This window comes from Oryzias latipes, chromosome 18, assembly GCF_002234675.1.
Source record: "Oryzias latipes chromosome 18, ASM223467v1".
Taxonomy (NCBI): domain Eukaryota; kingdom Metazoa; phylum Chordata; class Actinopteri; order Beloniformes; family Adrianichthyidae; genus Oryzias; species Oryzias latipes.
Genome location: NC_019876.2, coordinates 23,721,601 through 23,736,827, shown reverse-complemented (window position 1 = coordinate 23,736,827; position 15,227 = coordinate 23,721,601). Strand labels below are relative to the sequence as shown.

At 43.5% G+C, this 15,227-nt stretch overlaps 1 protein-coding gene and 1 long non-coding RNA gene across 3 annotated transcripts in view; both read right to left on the bottom strand.

Moving 5' to 3' along the window:
* Positions 1-15,227, bottom strand: part of LOC110013936 — a 105,954-nt gene that overhangs the window by 65,668 nt on the left and 25,059 nt on the right. The gene's annotated exons all lie outside the window — the stretch shown is intronic.
* On the bottom strand, positions 1,419-3,738 carry LOC111946324. 2 transcript variants are annotated; one of them, XR_002871999.1, is made up of 5 exons: positions 3,549-3,738; positions 2,537-2,697; positions 2,208-2,272; positions 1,948-2,103; positions 1,419-1,841 (listed from the first exon to the last, which is right to left on the bottom strand). It is a non-coding gene; the product is annotated as an uncharacterized LOC111946324 (long non-coding RNA). The 2 variants fall into 2 exon arrangements; XR_002871998.1 differs by lacking the exon at positions 2,537-2,697.

The window sequence follows — 15,227 nt, the reverse complement described above, 5'->3', positions numbered from 1 at the left end:
AGCCCCTCAAACTAACTTTAGCGCTGCAACAACAATGGCGAGCGATACTGGAATTATCCAGTCGTACAGTTTTTATTCAGATTCCAGCTCAGATGAGGAAAACAAAGACGTTCATGGATCTAGTCGTCTACAAGTGATGCATCAGAATGGAGCAGAGCAGGGAGCTAGTGGCCCACAGATTGTAGGACCTACATCACACCTACAAGGGTCTTTGTCATCTGCTCCTCATTCACAATTATTTCATTAAATAAATGCAGTTTTAAACTTATTTTTCTTTATAAATGTCTTCCATAGTTAGAAAAATAGTAAGAACCCAGCCAGCAAAGCCAAGTGGGCCCCATATGGTTTAAAGATGGGCAGAAAATGTGGGCCCCAAATGGTTTTGTCCGCAGTTTCCATGGTGGCCCCAACTGTGTCTGCCCGCATAGGCTTGAAGTGGGTGCTGAGTGGGTGTCAGTTAGGCCCCAAGTGGGTAAATAATATTAGAACCCATGTAGGGCCCATATATTTGCCCATGTGGGCTGGAAGTGGGATAAAAACAGGGCCCATGTGGGTCCCAACTGGGTAAACTACCCAAGACCCACTTTGGCCCCACTAATGTGTCTATCAGTATCCTATATGGGTTGTATGTGGGACCTAAATGGGCTTTAATGTGGGCTATAAGTGGGTTTGTCCGCAGTTTCCGTGGTGGCCCCAACTGTGTATGCCCGCATAGGCTTGAAGTGGGTGCTGAGTGGGTGTCAGTTAGGCCCCAAGTGGGTAAATAATATTAGAACCCATGTAGGGCCCATATATTTGCCCATGTGGGCTGGAAGTGGGATAAAAACAGGGCCCATGTGGGTCCCAACTGGGTAAACTACCCAAGACCCACTTTGGCCCCACTAATGTGTCTATCAGTATTGCATATGGGTTTTATGTGGGACCTAAATGGGCTATAATGTGGGCTATGAGTGGGTTTGTCCGCAGTTTCCATGGTGGCCCCAACTGTGTGTGCCCACATGGGCTTGAAGTGGGTGGTCAGTGGGTTTCCTGTAGGCCCCTAGTGGGTAAGTAGCATTAGAACCATACTCATAGTTAACCATAACTCGTAGTTTTTCATCTGTGGGCTGGAAGTATGATTGAAACAGGGCAAAGATGGGCCCCAATCAGGTAATCATCCATGACCCATTTTGGCCCCACTTAAGCATCAATTAGTATTGCATATTGGGTTAATGTGGGACCTAAATAAGCCACCATGTGGGCCATGAGTGGGTTTGTGCAGTGTTGCCATTGAGGTCCCACCTGTGTTTTCCTACAGTGCTATATACCAGTGAACCATTATAGGGTCTTTTCCATCTAGCTTTCCTAAAACCCAAATGAGAAGATTCTGTAAAATCCCACTGTTTCACAACATAATTTTCCAAATGACGTCAACAAAATGCTTTTAAAATGTTTCAATTTAATAAAAGAAAATAAATTATCCTGATCCTGCATTGTGAAAACGAGATACAAGACCATGGCAAGGTCACCCAAAGGTTTAACAGATAACACACAGGATCTAACATACAACAGTTACTTAATAAAATAAAGAACTACTTCACTTGGTACAGTACAATATGAACAACCTTAATGTGTGCCAATTATGTGACGAAAAAATAAATAAATCCAGTAAAACAAAATACTCATAGCATCCTTGACGGTTCCTGAGAACAAGCTCCATCGGCTTGATATTCAAGCTCTCTTTGAGTCCTTATAGCTCGGTTTCCTCCCCTGTCACGAGCTCCAACAAACCATTTGGAGAGGCCCTTCTCCACTTCCTTTAGTGGGACTGGTTGGGTGATGTCATTTTTTCTTCACTGCCCCTAAAAAGAAATCACAAAAAACAAAGTATTCATTTTAGCCTGGGATTAAATTTACTAAATCATTTGTCAGTGATGAATATAAATTAATAAATTCAACTCTAATTACCATAGAAGACATCAAAAAGACGCAGTTAGCAGAATTTATTCTCTCCATGACGTCCAAACAGGTTATATTGCAGAGCCAACTCATTGGACATGAGGAAGCCCATCATTCTTCTGGTTGCATCGTCCAAGAGTCCCCAATTACTCCAACCACAGCAACCTTTTTAAATAGAGAAAATATCACAAGATAGAAAGATGCAGTTAAACGTTAACAGCTTAATTACATATATAAATAATAAAATAAAACTTTAAGTATAAACTTACAACTGCTGACATGAAATCTATATCGGCGAGTCTGTCACGACAACTTGAGTGAAGCTGCAGGTGACCTGACCAACACAAGGGACAAAACAACTAAACTCTGAAATAACCATTCCCTGAAGCAAGTGTTCAAGTAACTCTAGGATGATAAATAAAATTACGTTTACTCATATATATATATATATATATATATATATATATATATATATATATATATTTATTAAGCATAATTAAAACTATTAAATACTTCCAGAAACTCAATACAGGGGCCTATACCCTGTTATTTCTAAGCCCTTAATAGTAAGCAACATCCATATATATGATAATATTACCTTTGGCACACACACAAAAGGATTTTTTTGATTAAATATTGGTTATTATCCTGCGTTTTTTTCCAAACTGGAAATAACAGGACTCATCCTCTGAGTCACCGGCTTTCGCTCTGTGTGTGTGACGTCAATCTCGGCAGATGGAGTCGGCCTCGGCAGCGTGTCTGCGTTTCTCCCAGGAAAACAAAAAAACATTCAGACTTCTGCAAAGATGGATGTGCATATTGTGCATATAAAAATAAAGCGCTTTTGACAAACATTTTTGCTCTGCGGAGAAAGTGGGTGTGTGTCTGTGGGCGGTGCCGGCAGCGCAGACTCTCATGAACGGGACCGTTCTCAATAATGTGTTCTTCACGTCAGCTCATGAGAAGAACCCGCTCGATTTTAGAGGAATACTCGCGAATGGGTCGAAATACCGCTTAGGTGTCATTTTGTGAGGAATCAACATTATAATACACTAAAAAGCTAAAACAAAAAAGATTTTGCATTTTATGGATCTAAACTCGCCGCTGGACTGATTAGTATTCATTCATTTTTACTGAGAAATTCCGGTCATTTTTCAAAATAAGATCATTCAGACTCATAATAAAACGAACTAAAAAAACATTTCACACAAAACCTGGCCAAATTATATATGGCCAAAACAAGTTATCCCCGCAAGATCCAAATAGAAACCACTAAATTGGACGGAAACCCGCCGAATCTGGCAACTCTGTTACTAGGATGCGCTTCCTTGTTTGACGCCTCGGTGAAACGCCGACACACACTGGCTGGATGATCGGTGACGCGACCCTATACTTGTCATCATGTCTGGAAATAAACCTTCTGCACGTGGAAACTAGTTGTCTGCCCGTTTGTGACACCGGCTTCTTTCAAATGCAAAAGCCGCTGTAACGTGGATGGATTCAACTGCAGGACAGAACAACACTCCCGAGCTGCGCATGCTTTTATGAACCACATTTATCATCGCCAGTTAGAGCTGTAAACAAAACACAAAACCAAAAAGGTATCTTACCTTGATATCAATAAATGGCCTGGATGAATGGTGCGACAGAAGTGCAGAATCTCCTTGCGTTGACGGACCAGGACGACTGACTGAATCCGTATCAGGAAATGAGCGGGAGATTCAAAACGCAGCAACCGTCCAATCAGCAACGCCTGCTTACCACTTTGAACTCCTTAAACCACCCTGCTTGCCCTTTGAGAAAAATTAAACTTACTTTAATTCTATTTTTTTTTTTACTTTTCAACAGTCAAAATGGGTTTTTGTAATAAGGCAGGTTTCTACTCCAATAAAAAAGTCATTTTATTTACATATTAAAATTTTCTATAAAAACTAGACTAAACCAATCCAGCATATGAACACATTTTATTTCAGTAGTAGTGTCAGGTAAGTTTGCATGACAGATGTTAAACTATTTTTGTAAGCTAACACAAGTAAAAGAAAAAATAGCAAATTGCTCTTTATGCTCATTGTGATTAAATGGTAAATGGCGTATACTTATATAGCACTTTTTACCTTCTTTCGAAGGCCCAAAGCGCTTTACAGTCACAGGTCCATTCACCCATGCACACACACATGGCGGCTCCGCTGCCGAACACTGGCGCCAACCTCCCACCAGAGGCAAGGTGGGGTTCAGGGTCTTGCCCAAGGACACTGCGACACATGGGCATGCAAGGCGGGAATCATACCTGCAATCTTACGATCATGGGTCGACTGCCCTACCACTGCACCACCGCCGCCCCATATTAGTGCAAAGGTGTTACTACGAAGGGGAATATTCTGCTGTGTTCCAACCAATTTCACATTTAAATACTTCCAACATAATTCCAAAAAAAATTAATTAAAATTGCATGCACTAAATTAGATGAACTAAGGGAATTATTAGATATTCACCTCACCCAGCTCACTCTGTTAAAACAGAAACACTGCAAAGCGTGAGACACAGCGCAGAGGACAGCATCACGACACATTCACCTTTCCCACAGCTAGACTGCCACAGTTAAAATAATGTCAAAAATTAATAACTGAAATGCAACCAAAGACCACCATCCAAATAAATGTCTAATAACTTGTAATCTGCAATCTAATTGCCTGCAATTCTTATTCAGCTGGCCTGAGCCCACTGATGGGTTGCAAGTGCCCTTCTGCAGGGCCCTGAGATTAAATCTGTGTTGTTTGTTGATTGCAAGTTACAGGGAATAAAAGTCTTGGTTCATTTTGTATGCACTAAAACTGGGTGGATTGAAAAAGGTTAAAAACTGCTGTGTTTCACAAAACATACTGTATATAGCATTAGTTTTCTGTGTTTTAGAATTTAAGTTAGGGTATAGTAGGTGTAGGTACCAAAACTATTCAGCCTGCAATTACCGTTGGAGGTCCTTCAGGGTCCTGGGACTAATGCTGACGTCACATTTTTTTTAATGGCTGTCCGTTGGTCCGGTGACGTGTCAGATTGTGATAGGACAAATTACAATACTGGTAAATGGTAAATGTCGTACACGGATACAGAGCTTTTCTACCTTCCTTGAAGGCCCAAAGTGCTTTACAGTCATAATTCCATTCACCCTTTCACACACACATTCACAGACTGGTGGTGGCTCCGCTGCCGAACACTTGCGTCAACCTTAAAAAACAGAGTTAAGGTGGGGTTCAGTGTCTTGCCCAAGGACACTTCGACACATGAGCGGAGCACAATGATTCCTCTTTTTCAAAACGTTACCTTGAGACCTTTGCACCCCTAAGCATTGACTGCATATGCATACATGGCCAATAAAAAAACCTTGAACCTTGAAGCCAGGCTTGTTCTGAATAGGACAGCAACACAACAAATGTGTTATGTTCAAACAAAGTTACCACTTCATCTTAAACTGTGTCGTTAAAAACTTGAATCTGTGTTGGATCCACTGAGCACCAATGAAAAAAGTAAATATTTTTAATAAATAGGAAAGCCAGACAGAAGACTAGATGGTTGTATGGTGCCAAAATTGGGACAAGTGGTCACCCTACTTGTATCTAATTGCTTACTGCTACATCCTCAAAATCTCAGCACTTCCTCTACAAACTACCAAAACTCCGGACAGGAAAAAATAAATGTCATAATTGTCCAATATTGCAAATGCAGGTTGGTCTGGGTAAAACATGGTAAAATATTAAAATGTATGTCTATTTGTGGTTCATCAATTTAGCCAGTGTTAACAGCTGGACTGATGAGAATTAGAAAAGCTGTGATTCATATTCAATTTGGAAAGAGTCTTCAGGGGTTCTGTCATTTTACTCATCTTCTTGGATTTTAAGCATATGTCTAGTAACAGAATACAAAACAACCTTTTAAAATACCTGCCTCTATGGTTAACCCATTAGCACTCTTAATTTGGTACTCATTTGTAGCAAACCATGTGGGTCCTACATACAGTGGCCCACTTACAGACCAGGTCTTCTTCGCCCACCTAGATCCTTTATTCAGCCTATATGGTTAGCCCATGAGGGCTCCTCATGTGGGACCCATGTAAGTTATACCACATGGACCCTACATACAGTGGCCCAGTTACAGACCAGGTCTTCTTTGCCCACCCGGGCTCTTTATCAGGCCTATATGGTTAGCCCATGAGGGCTCCTCATGTGGGACCCATATAAGTTATACCACATGGGCCCTACATACAGTGGCCCAGTTACAGACCAGGTCTTCTTCGCCCACATAGACCCTTTATTGGGGCTATTTGGTTAGCCCATGAGGGCTCCTCATGTGGGACCCATGTAAGTTATTCCACATGGGTCTTACATACAGTGGCCCAGTTACAGACCAGGTCTTCTTTGCCCACCCGGGCTCTTTATCAGGCCTATATGGTTAGCACATGAGGGCTCCTCATGTGGGACCCATGTAAGTTATACCACATGGGCCCTACATACAGTGGCCCAGTTACAGAGTAGGTCTTCTTCGCCCACATAGACCCTTTATTGGGCCTATTTGGTTAGCCCATGAGGGCTCCTCATGTGGGACCCATGTAAGTTATACCACATGGGTCCTACATACAGTGGCCCAGTTACAGACCAGGTCTTCTTTACCACCTAGATCATTTCAGTCAGACAACTCTTGCAGTAAGAAATATTTATTTGACATTTTTCCACATTCTTTAAGTTGGCATTCACATATTTCCGTTTGGCATAAGGCTCCGTTCAATTCCATAAAACTTCCATAAAATTCCATAAAACTTTCGGGTAACAAAACCCCCCGTTACGGAGCCCACAGGTGGAAGCCGGGGAGGAGGGTGGGGCGAAGAATGAGCGCTGAAGGTAAGAAAGAATGAACAACTGCGCACCTGGCTTAAATAGGACGCTGAGCAGGTGAGTTAATTAACTGAACCGCCCTAGGGTATTTACCTGAAAAAACACTGCAGCGAGTATCTGCCCGAAATACGATAAATCGTCATTTCAGTCAGACAACTCTTGCAGTAAGAAATATTTATTTGACATTTTTCCACATTCTTTAAGTTGGCATTCACATATTTCCGTTTGGCATAAGGCTCCGTTCAATTCCATAAAACTTCCATAAAATTCCATAAAACTTTCGGGTAACAAAACCCCCAACACTAAAATCATCCAGAAGAAGAGAAAATGTGAATGTAAAATCAGTGTGTAATAAAATGGGGTGTGTTTTCGGCAGCATTCCATTTTCATTTTATTTCCCAGTATGACTGCTATGTGTGACCCGGCACCATTGACCGTTTGGGCCGCCCCCGTTCGAGTACAGCGCCACGAAGGGAACATGCTATCTAGTGGATCTGCTATGTGTGACCCGGCACCATTGACCGTTTGGGCCGCCCCCGTTCGAGTACAGCGCCACGAAGGGAACATGCTATCTAGTGGATCTGCTATGTGTGACCCGGCACCATTGACCGTTTGGGCCGCCCCCATTCGAGTACAGCGCCACGAAGGGAACATGCTAACTAGTGGATCTACTATGTGTGACCCGGCACCATTGACCGTTGGGCCGCCCCCATTCGAGTACAGCGCCACGAAGGGAACATGCTATCTAGTGGATTTGCCATGTGTGACCCGGCACCATTGACCGTTGGGCCGCCCCCGTTCGAGTACAGCGCCACGAAGGGGACATGCTATCTAGTGGATCTGCTATGTGTGACCCGGCACCATTGACCGTTGGGCCGCCCCCGTTCGAGTACAGCGCCACGAAGGGGACATGCTATCTAGTGGATCTGCTATGTGTGACCCGGCACCATTGACCGTAGGGTCGCTCCTGTTCGTGGAAACCACTAGAGGAACATACTATCTGAAAGAGAGAGGGAAAGAAATAAAAGGGGAGCCAACATAAACTGATCTTAGAACGTAAGCTCACTTCCGCAAAACGCTGTGCTAAACTATAATTTAAACCGCCAAACAACCCGTATGATACACTAACTTAACATCCAATCCAAAGCTTCCGATGGCGTATGACATGCTTAAAAGCCATTATTCAAACTTCTATTAAACTAAGAACAAGTTTGATGACCATAAACTCTACCATTTTGGCAACTATATATACACGCGCTTAAGTAACATCCGTTATTTCGAAGCTCCCAACGACAGTACCACGAACGAGCTTAATAGCCATAATTTTCTCCATTTGGCATACCAATTATAAGCGCTCAAGGAACATCCATATAAATGAGGTTCCATCCCAATATTAAGAACGAGTTCAACGCCCATATTTACTATGCTTCATTGGCATACTACAAACAAATGAGCTTAAGAACCAGATCCGAGCACCGCGCAAACTATGATACAACTTAGAGCAACCTAAATTTTTTGAGGCTTCCACCTGGCTATAATTTTCTTTTAACATCTATAATCGAAGAATTTACATTCATTCTGCGGTTGACATTGATTAATTAATTCAGTCAGAAGTGTCATTGGAATGCAGAGGAGGTCCAACGCCCCGTCACTTTCAGTGCAGCAATAGGTACGTCGAGCAGTCATCGTTGCAGCACCAGATCAAGGAATGCATGGGTGACATCATTTCCTGGAAACGGAGAAGCTGATCGGGGCGTAGGGGTTCGCAGGCTCAGGATGCGATGCATAGATAAAAACAAAGCAGTATTAGTCTTGACAAGAATATATAAATAACCCAGAAACTGATCAGTTTCAAAAATGATTGAGATAAATTAAATAACAGTGCTTTTAAAAAGAAACAACAAATCTGAGAAAGTGAAATTTAGTAGATAGTAAAGGTAAGGACCCATTGTGGATTTATCGCACCCTAGAAACCCCCATAATCACAAATTCCAACAGTGAAATGATAGTGAAATATATAACCTGCACGAAATCTTAACACCAATTTTTATATACTCCAATGATGAGAAAAGTAACCTTTGACAGTTTCAGAGGGACGCACCTTCAGGAGGCCATCGAGGAGCAGGTGATGGGAAGAGTAGCCAAGGAGATTTGTAGATGAGGAAGGTCAACATCCCACGTAGCAAAGGATTACAGCTCGGCTGGATTTGATGCTTTGAGTTGATATTAGTGATTCTCAAATTTTTTAATTAGCCAATGGCGTCTGGATACTGCAAAAGAGAACTTGAGAGCCATGAGGGATCATAGGTTTTGATAGTATTTTTTGCTAGACTGAACCTTAAGCATTTAGAGGCGGAGTATAACAAGCCTCTAAATGGGGATGCATCTAGCAGAGTGTCATCTGCTTAAACAAGGCAGATGGAAGACTGACTTGTGGACACAAGATTTAACTCTTGAACTAAGCTTGAGAGCGCAAGTGATATATTTCCCACGGTCAGGGTAGAAGTTGCTCAAGGTGTTATTTAAACATTAACCAAGTCAACCGATGACAATACTATCATTCAATATTGAATCAGCTTTAATATAATCTCCAAGGATGAAATAACCGGACAACCCTTAAAAACCAACAGAGCTGTAGATTCCGGCGGCCGGACAAACACAAACCACTCTTCTTAAATCCTTTTCCCCCAAACCAGAAGGCGCAGACTCAGGAGAACAAGTGGAGGGAGCCTGAAGACACAACAGGTATCACAAAACCACTTCAGGCATAGAGAGGGAAAGATCAAACGCAAAACACGAAAATCCAGAACAGGAACACGTGGCCCAGGATCGAACTACCCAGAACAAGAACACAAGATGAACGGATGACCATAGGACCAAAGCTACAGCAAACGTCAGGTGGCCCAATCATTGACGAATCATATCCAACCAAAATTCGAAGAAACGACATGCTGCACAAGCTAGAGATGACATAATGGGGAGAGACAAGCATCAATGAACCACCCAAATCTACAGAAGAAAAATAAATCCGGACGGGTGGAGGACCATACATTATAGATAACGTGGAAACCCAATTTTGAAATAAAGTTTTTTTCACAGAGATTCAAAAGACCAGGGATACAGAGTAAAGTTGGCCACCAAGAAATAATCAATAACATGCAAAATGAAGGGCACCCATCGCCTACAAATATCCAGTACAGGGCGATAAAGTCGATTTTATGAGGACTGCCACGACAACGGAAAGGTAAACCGACAAACACCTCGAGCGCCAACTGAAGGCCAAGAGACGCCACTGAGAGGCATAGAGGCAGAACAGTGAGACCATCAGTGACAGTCATCCTCAGCCTTACATCGCGTTCGGAGGAAATTCGTGGAGACAGCATGGGGAGCTGAAGAAAATATATACCAATCCTGAAGGCGCATGGGGAACCAGGCCACTGATGCCCAGAAGATTAACTGCGAGGCGCTAGCAGGTCCAGATCAAGTCACATCAACCTGAACACTTCCTAGGGGCCACCCTTAGTGGCAGCTTGAAAACGATGCCCCGGAAGAATCCATCACATAGCCCCCACAAACCTCCAACCAAACTAGAGAGAGAATAACAAATTAACTGTCCAGCCGAGAAAACGAGGCCGCGACGAGACTGACACACTCACTAATGCGGCCGACGCAAGTCCCTGAAGCCAGGGCATGACCCACTGGGGTACACAGAGCGGGGAAAAACAGGTGGAGCAGAACGTGCGGGGGCAATGAATGAGGATCGCAGAGTGAATAAAATGAGCCATAGACGCTGCATAAGAGAGACCAATCATAAGGGAAAATGTCCATAGAGCAGAGACGGGTCCAAGAGACACTGATTCACATTCCAACTAACCAGCAGCTACAACAACGAAGAAAACAAACAGAATAACCGCCATAATAATAAAGCCAGCATCAAATTAAAGACAATCAAGATTTACACACAGCACCCAAAGAACAAAACAGCAATAGAAAACAAATGCTAAAAGCCACGATAAATTCAGCCAGCATGAGAAACCTGTCCAAACGAGGCCTGCCAGCCTTCACAACCACAGAAAGGACCCCACAACCCCTGAAAAAAAATAAATAAAATAAAACAACCGGACGACGCAGAACTACGCAGCAGAAAAAGAATCAGAAGTGCATCATGAAGGACCCGGAAAAAAAAAAAAAAAAAACTACAATTCCCAGGGTCCTTAGGGGCGTGACGTCACCGAAGTAAACAGGAAGTGAGACGCAGCCATAGAAAACTATATGGGAAAAGTACCGCGTGACGCTCACCGTGGATAATTGGGGCGACCACGGCAGACGAGAAGACCCGACTACTCCTGATCGGGGGGCACGGACATCCCGAACATTGCGGAAAGCACACCCCCAGCAGATGCACGCGACCGCGGCGAAACGAACGCGCTGTGCGCCGGCAGCCGCCCGCGGATCGTCAGCCGCCCGCGGATCGGAGGAGAAATTAAGGAGAGCAGACGCGGCGAAACCAAAACCCCACATCAGAAAGATGGGGATCATCCTTCCCAAGGACGGGGGAACACGGCAAGACGCCGAAAGAGAAGGAGACCCGCGGGCTCGGAGACCGGCGAAGAATGAGCGCTGAAGGTAAGAAAGAATGAACAACTGCGCACCTGGCTTAAATAGGACGCTGAGCAGGTGAGTTAATTAACTGAACCGCCCTAGGGTATTTACCTGAAAAAACACTGCAGCGAGTATCTGCCCGAAATAAGATAAATCGTCATTTAGCGGGCCTATATGGTTAGCCCATGAGGGCTCCACACCTGGGACTCATGTGGGCCAAACCATATGGGTCCCACATACAGTGTCCCAGTTACAGACCAGGTCTTCTTTGCCCACCCGGGCTCTTTATCAGGCATATATGGTTAGCCCATGAGGGCTCCTCATGTGGGACCCATGTAAGTTATTCCACATGGGTCTTACATGCAGTGGCCCAGTTACAGACCAGGTTTTCTTTGCCCACCTAGATCCTTTAGCGGGCCTATATGGTTAGCCCATGAGGGCTCCACACGTTGGACTCATGTAGGCCAAACCATATGGGTCCCACATACAGTGTCCCAGTTACAGCCCAAGTCTTTATGGCCCAGATGCAACCCATATGGGCCTTACTTGGCTGACCTACATGGGTTCTAGCCCACATGGTTCCTTTGTAGGGCCCTAACAGGTAACCCATGTGGGGGGCCAATGTGGGGCCAATGTAGGCAAAACCTAATGGGGCCTTCAAAGTTTACCCAAAATAAACCCATGCCCAGTCAGTACCCACATAGCCCACCTCTTTCCCAGTTGGGGCCCACGTGACATTGCTGGCTGGGAACCTGTTAAAAACACCAAAAACACAGTTTGCATTAGAGTGGATCTTTAAAATGCTAACAGATGATAAAAAAAGGAACATTAATAACAGACGACTTCAAAGAAAATTGTAGTTTTTCTCTCTTGATGCTCTGCGCTTTAGAAAGATGCTCGGGTTGTTTTTTTTTTTTTTTTTTTTTAAGATCTTTTATTACATTTAAAATAAATATATATATACTTTTCATGTCATAATTGTGTGATGATAAACATATAAATATATATACTGTTTATATTAACTGGTTTCTTTGGAATTTTTTATATCAATAAAAACTTTTGTCACACTTGAATTTTTGGTTGTTTTCATCATTTACGTTCTTGTCATACTGGGAATTTTTATTTGTAACATTATTCAGTTTTCACTGTGAGCTGATGAGAGATCCTAGAGGAACAAAACATCAACAAGCTGCATCAATTCTGTCAGACAACTCTTGCAGTAAGAAATATTTATTTCCACATACTTAATATTCACATTCTTCAAGTTGGCATTCACATCTTTTTGTTTTGGCACAAGGCTCCGTTGAATTCCATGATGTAATTTTCCATAAATCATTCGGGTAACAAAAACCCCCTTAACGGAGCCCACAGGTGGAAGCCAGGGAGGAGTGTGGGGCAACGAATGAGCGCTGAAAGTAGGAAGAGAATGAACGACTGCGCACCTGGGCTTAAATAGGACACTGAGCAGGTGAGTTAATTAACTGAACCGCCCTAGAGGAGTAACCTGTAACACACTGCCGAGTGTGTCTCCCAGAAATTGCGACGGGTCGCTCATTTCTGTCAGACAACTCTTGCAGTAAGAAATATTTATTTCCACATACTTAATATTCATATTCTTCAAGTTGGCATTAACATCTTTTTCTTTTGGCCAAGGCTCTGTTGAATTCCATGATATAATTTTCCATAAAACATTCGGGTAACAAAAACCCCCAACACCAAGATAATCAAGAAGAAGAAACTGTAAATGTATAATCAGTGTGTAATAAGGTGAGGTGTGTTTTCAGCGGCATTCCATTTTCATTTCATTTCCCAGTATGACTGCTATGTGTGACCCGGCGCCATTGACCGTTTGGCCGCCCCCGTTCGAGTACCGCGTCACGAAGGGAACATGCCATCTAGTGGATCTGCTATGTGTGACCCGGCACCATTGACCGTTGGGCCGCTCCCGTTCGAGTACAGCGCCACGAAAGGAACATGTTATCTAATGGATCTGCAATGTGTGACCCGGCACCATTGACCGTTGGGCCGCTCCCGTTCGAGTACAGAGCCACGAAGGGAACACACCATCTAGTAGATCTGCTATCTGTGACCCGACACCATTGACCTTTGGGCCGCTCCCGTTCGTGGAAACCACTAGGGGAACATACTATCTGAAAGAGAGAGGAAAAGAAATGAAAGGGGAGCCAACATAAGAATTACTCGTTCCTGTTTTTTTTTAGAACATAAAGCCCACGTCCGCAAACGCTGTAAGAAACTATAATAATAATTGATTGATTCAAGTCAGAAGTGTCATTGGAAGGCAGAGGAGATCCACCGCCCCATCATTTTCAGTGCAGCAATAGGTCGGTCGAGCAGTCATCGTTGCAGCACCAAATCAAAGAATGCAGGGGTGACATCATTCGCCGGAAACGCAGAAGCAGACTGGGAAGTAGGGGTTCGCAGGCTCAGGATGCAATGCATAGATAAAGACAAAGCAGTATTAGTAACGGCAAAGAATATATAAATAACCTAGAAACTGATCAGTTTTAAAATTTTTGAGATAAATGGAATAACAGTGTTTTAAAGAACAAATCTGAGATTCAGTAAGTAGTTAAGGAAAAGTCCCATTGTGGATTCATCTCATCATAGAATCCGCCAGAATCACAAATTCCAACAGTGAATCGATAGTGACATATAGAACCTTCACGACATCTTAACACCAATTTTATATACACCAATGTAAGAGAAGTAACCTTTGACAGTTCCAGAGGGACGCACCTTCAGAAGGTCATCGAGCAGCAGGTGATGGGAAGGGTAACCAAGGACCAAGGAGATTTGTAGATGAGGAAGCTCAACATCCCACGTAGCAATGGATTGCAGCTCGGCTGGATTTGATATCAGTGGTTCTCAAATAGGTGGACAACAAGCACGGACTACTGAGTTTTAATTATCCAAGGGCGTCTGGATACTGCAAAGGAAACTTAAGATCCACGAGGGATCGTAGGTTATATAGTATTTTAGCTAGACTGAACCTTAAGCATTTAGAGGCGGAGTATAACAAGCCTCTAAATGGAGATGCCTCTAGCCTAGTGTCATCTGCTTAAGCAGGGCAGATAGAAGACTGGCTAATGGACACAAGATTTAACTCTTGACCAAAGCTCGAGAGCGTAAGTGATATAGTTTCTCCGGTCAGGGTTAAAATTTCTCATGGTGTTATTTAAACCCTACCAAGTCAACCGATGATACATAAGATCATCTCACTATTGAGCCTCAATATAATCTCCATGGCTGAATTTTCTCATAAATTGTACTATGCACAATGACAATAAAGCAGTCACGAAGGGAACATGCCATCTAGTGGATCTGCTATGTGTGACCCGGCACCATTGACCGTTGGGCCGCTCCCGTTCGAGTACAGCGCCACGAAAGGAACATGTTATCTAATGGATCTGCAATGTGTGACCCGGCACCATTGACCGTTGGGCCGCTCCCGTTCGAGTACAGAGCCACGAAGGGAACACACCATCTAGTAGATCTAATCTAACCACATAGTCCCTTACAAACCATTAGAGCCGTGAATTCAGGCGGCCGGACATACACAAACCACTCTTCATAAATCTTTCCCCCCAAAACCAGAGGGCGCAGCCTCAGAAGAACAAGTGAAGGGAGACTGAAGACACGACAGTCATAACAAAACCACTCCAAGCATTGAGAATGAAAGACCAAAAAAAACGAAACGCAAGACATGAATATCCAGAACAACAGGAACACAGGGCCCAGTATCGAAACTACCCGGAACAAGAACACAAGATGATCGGATAACCG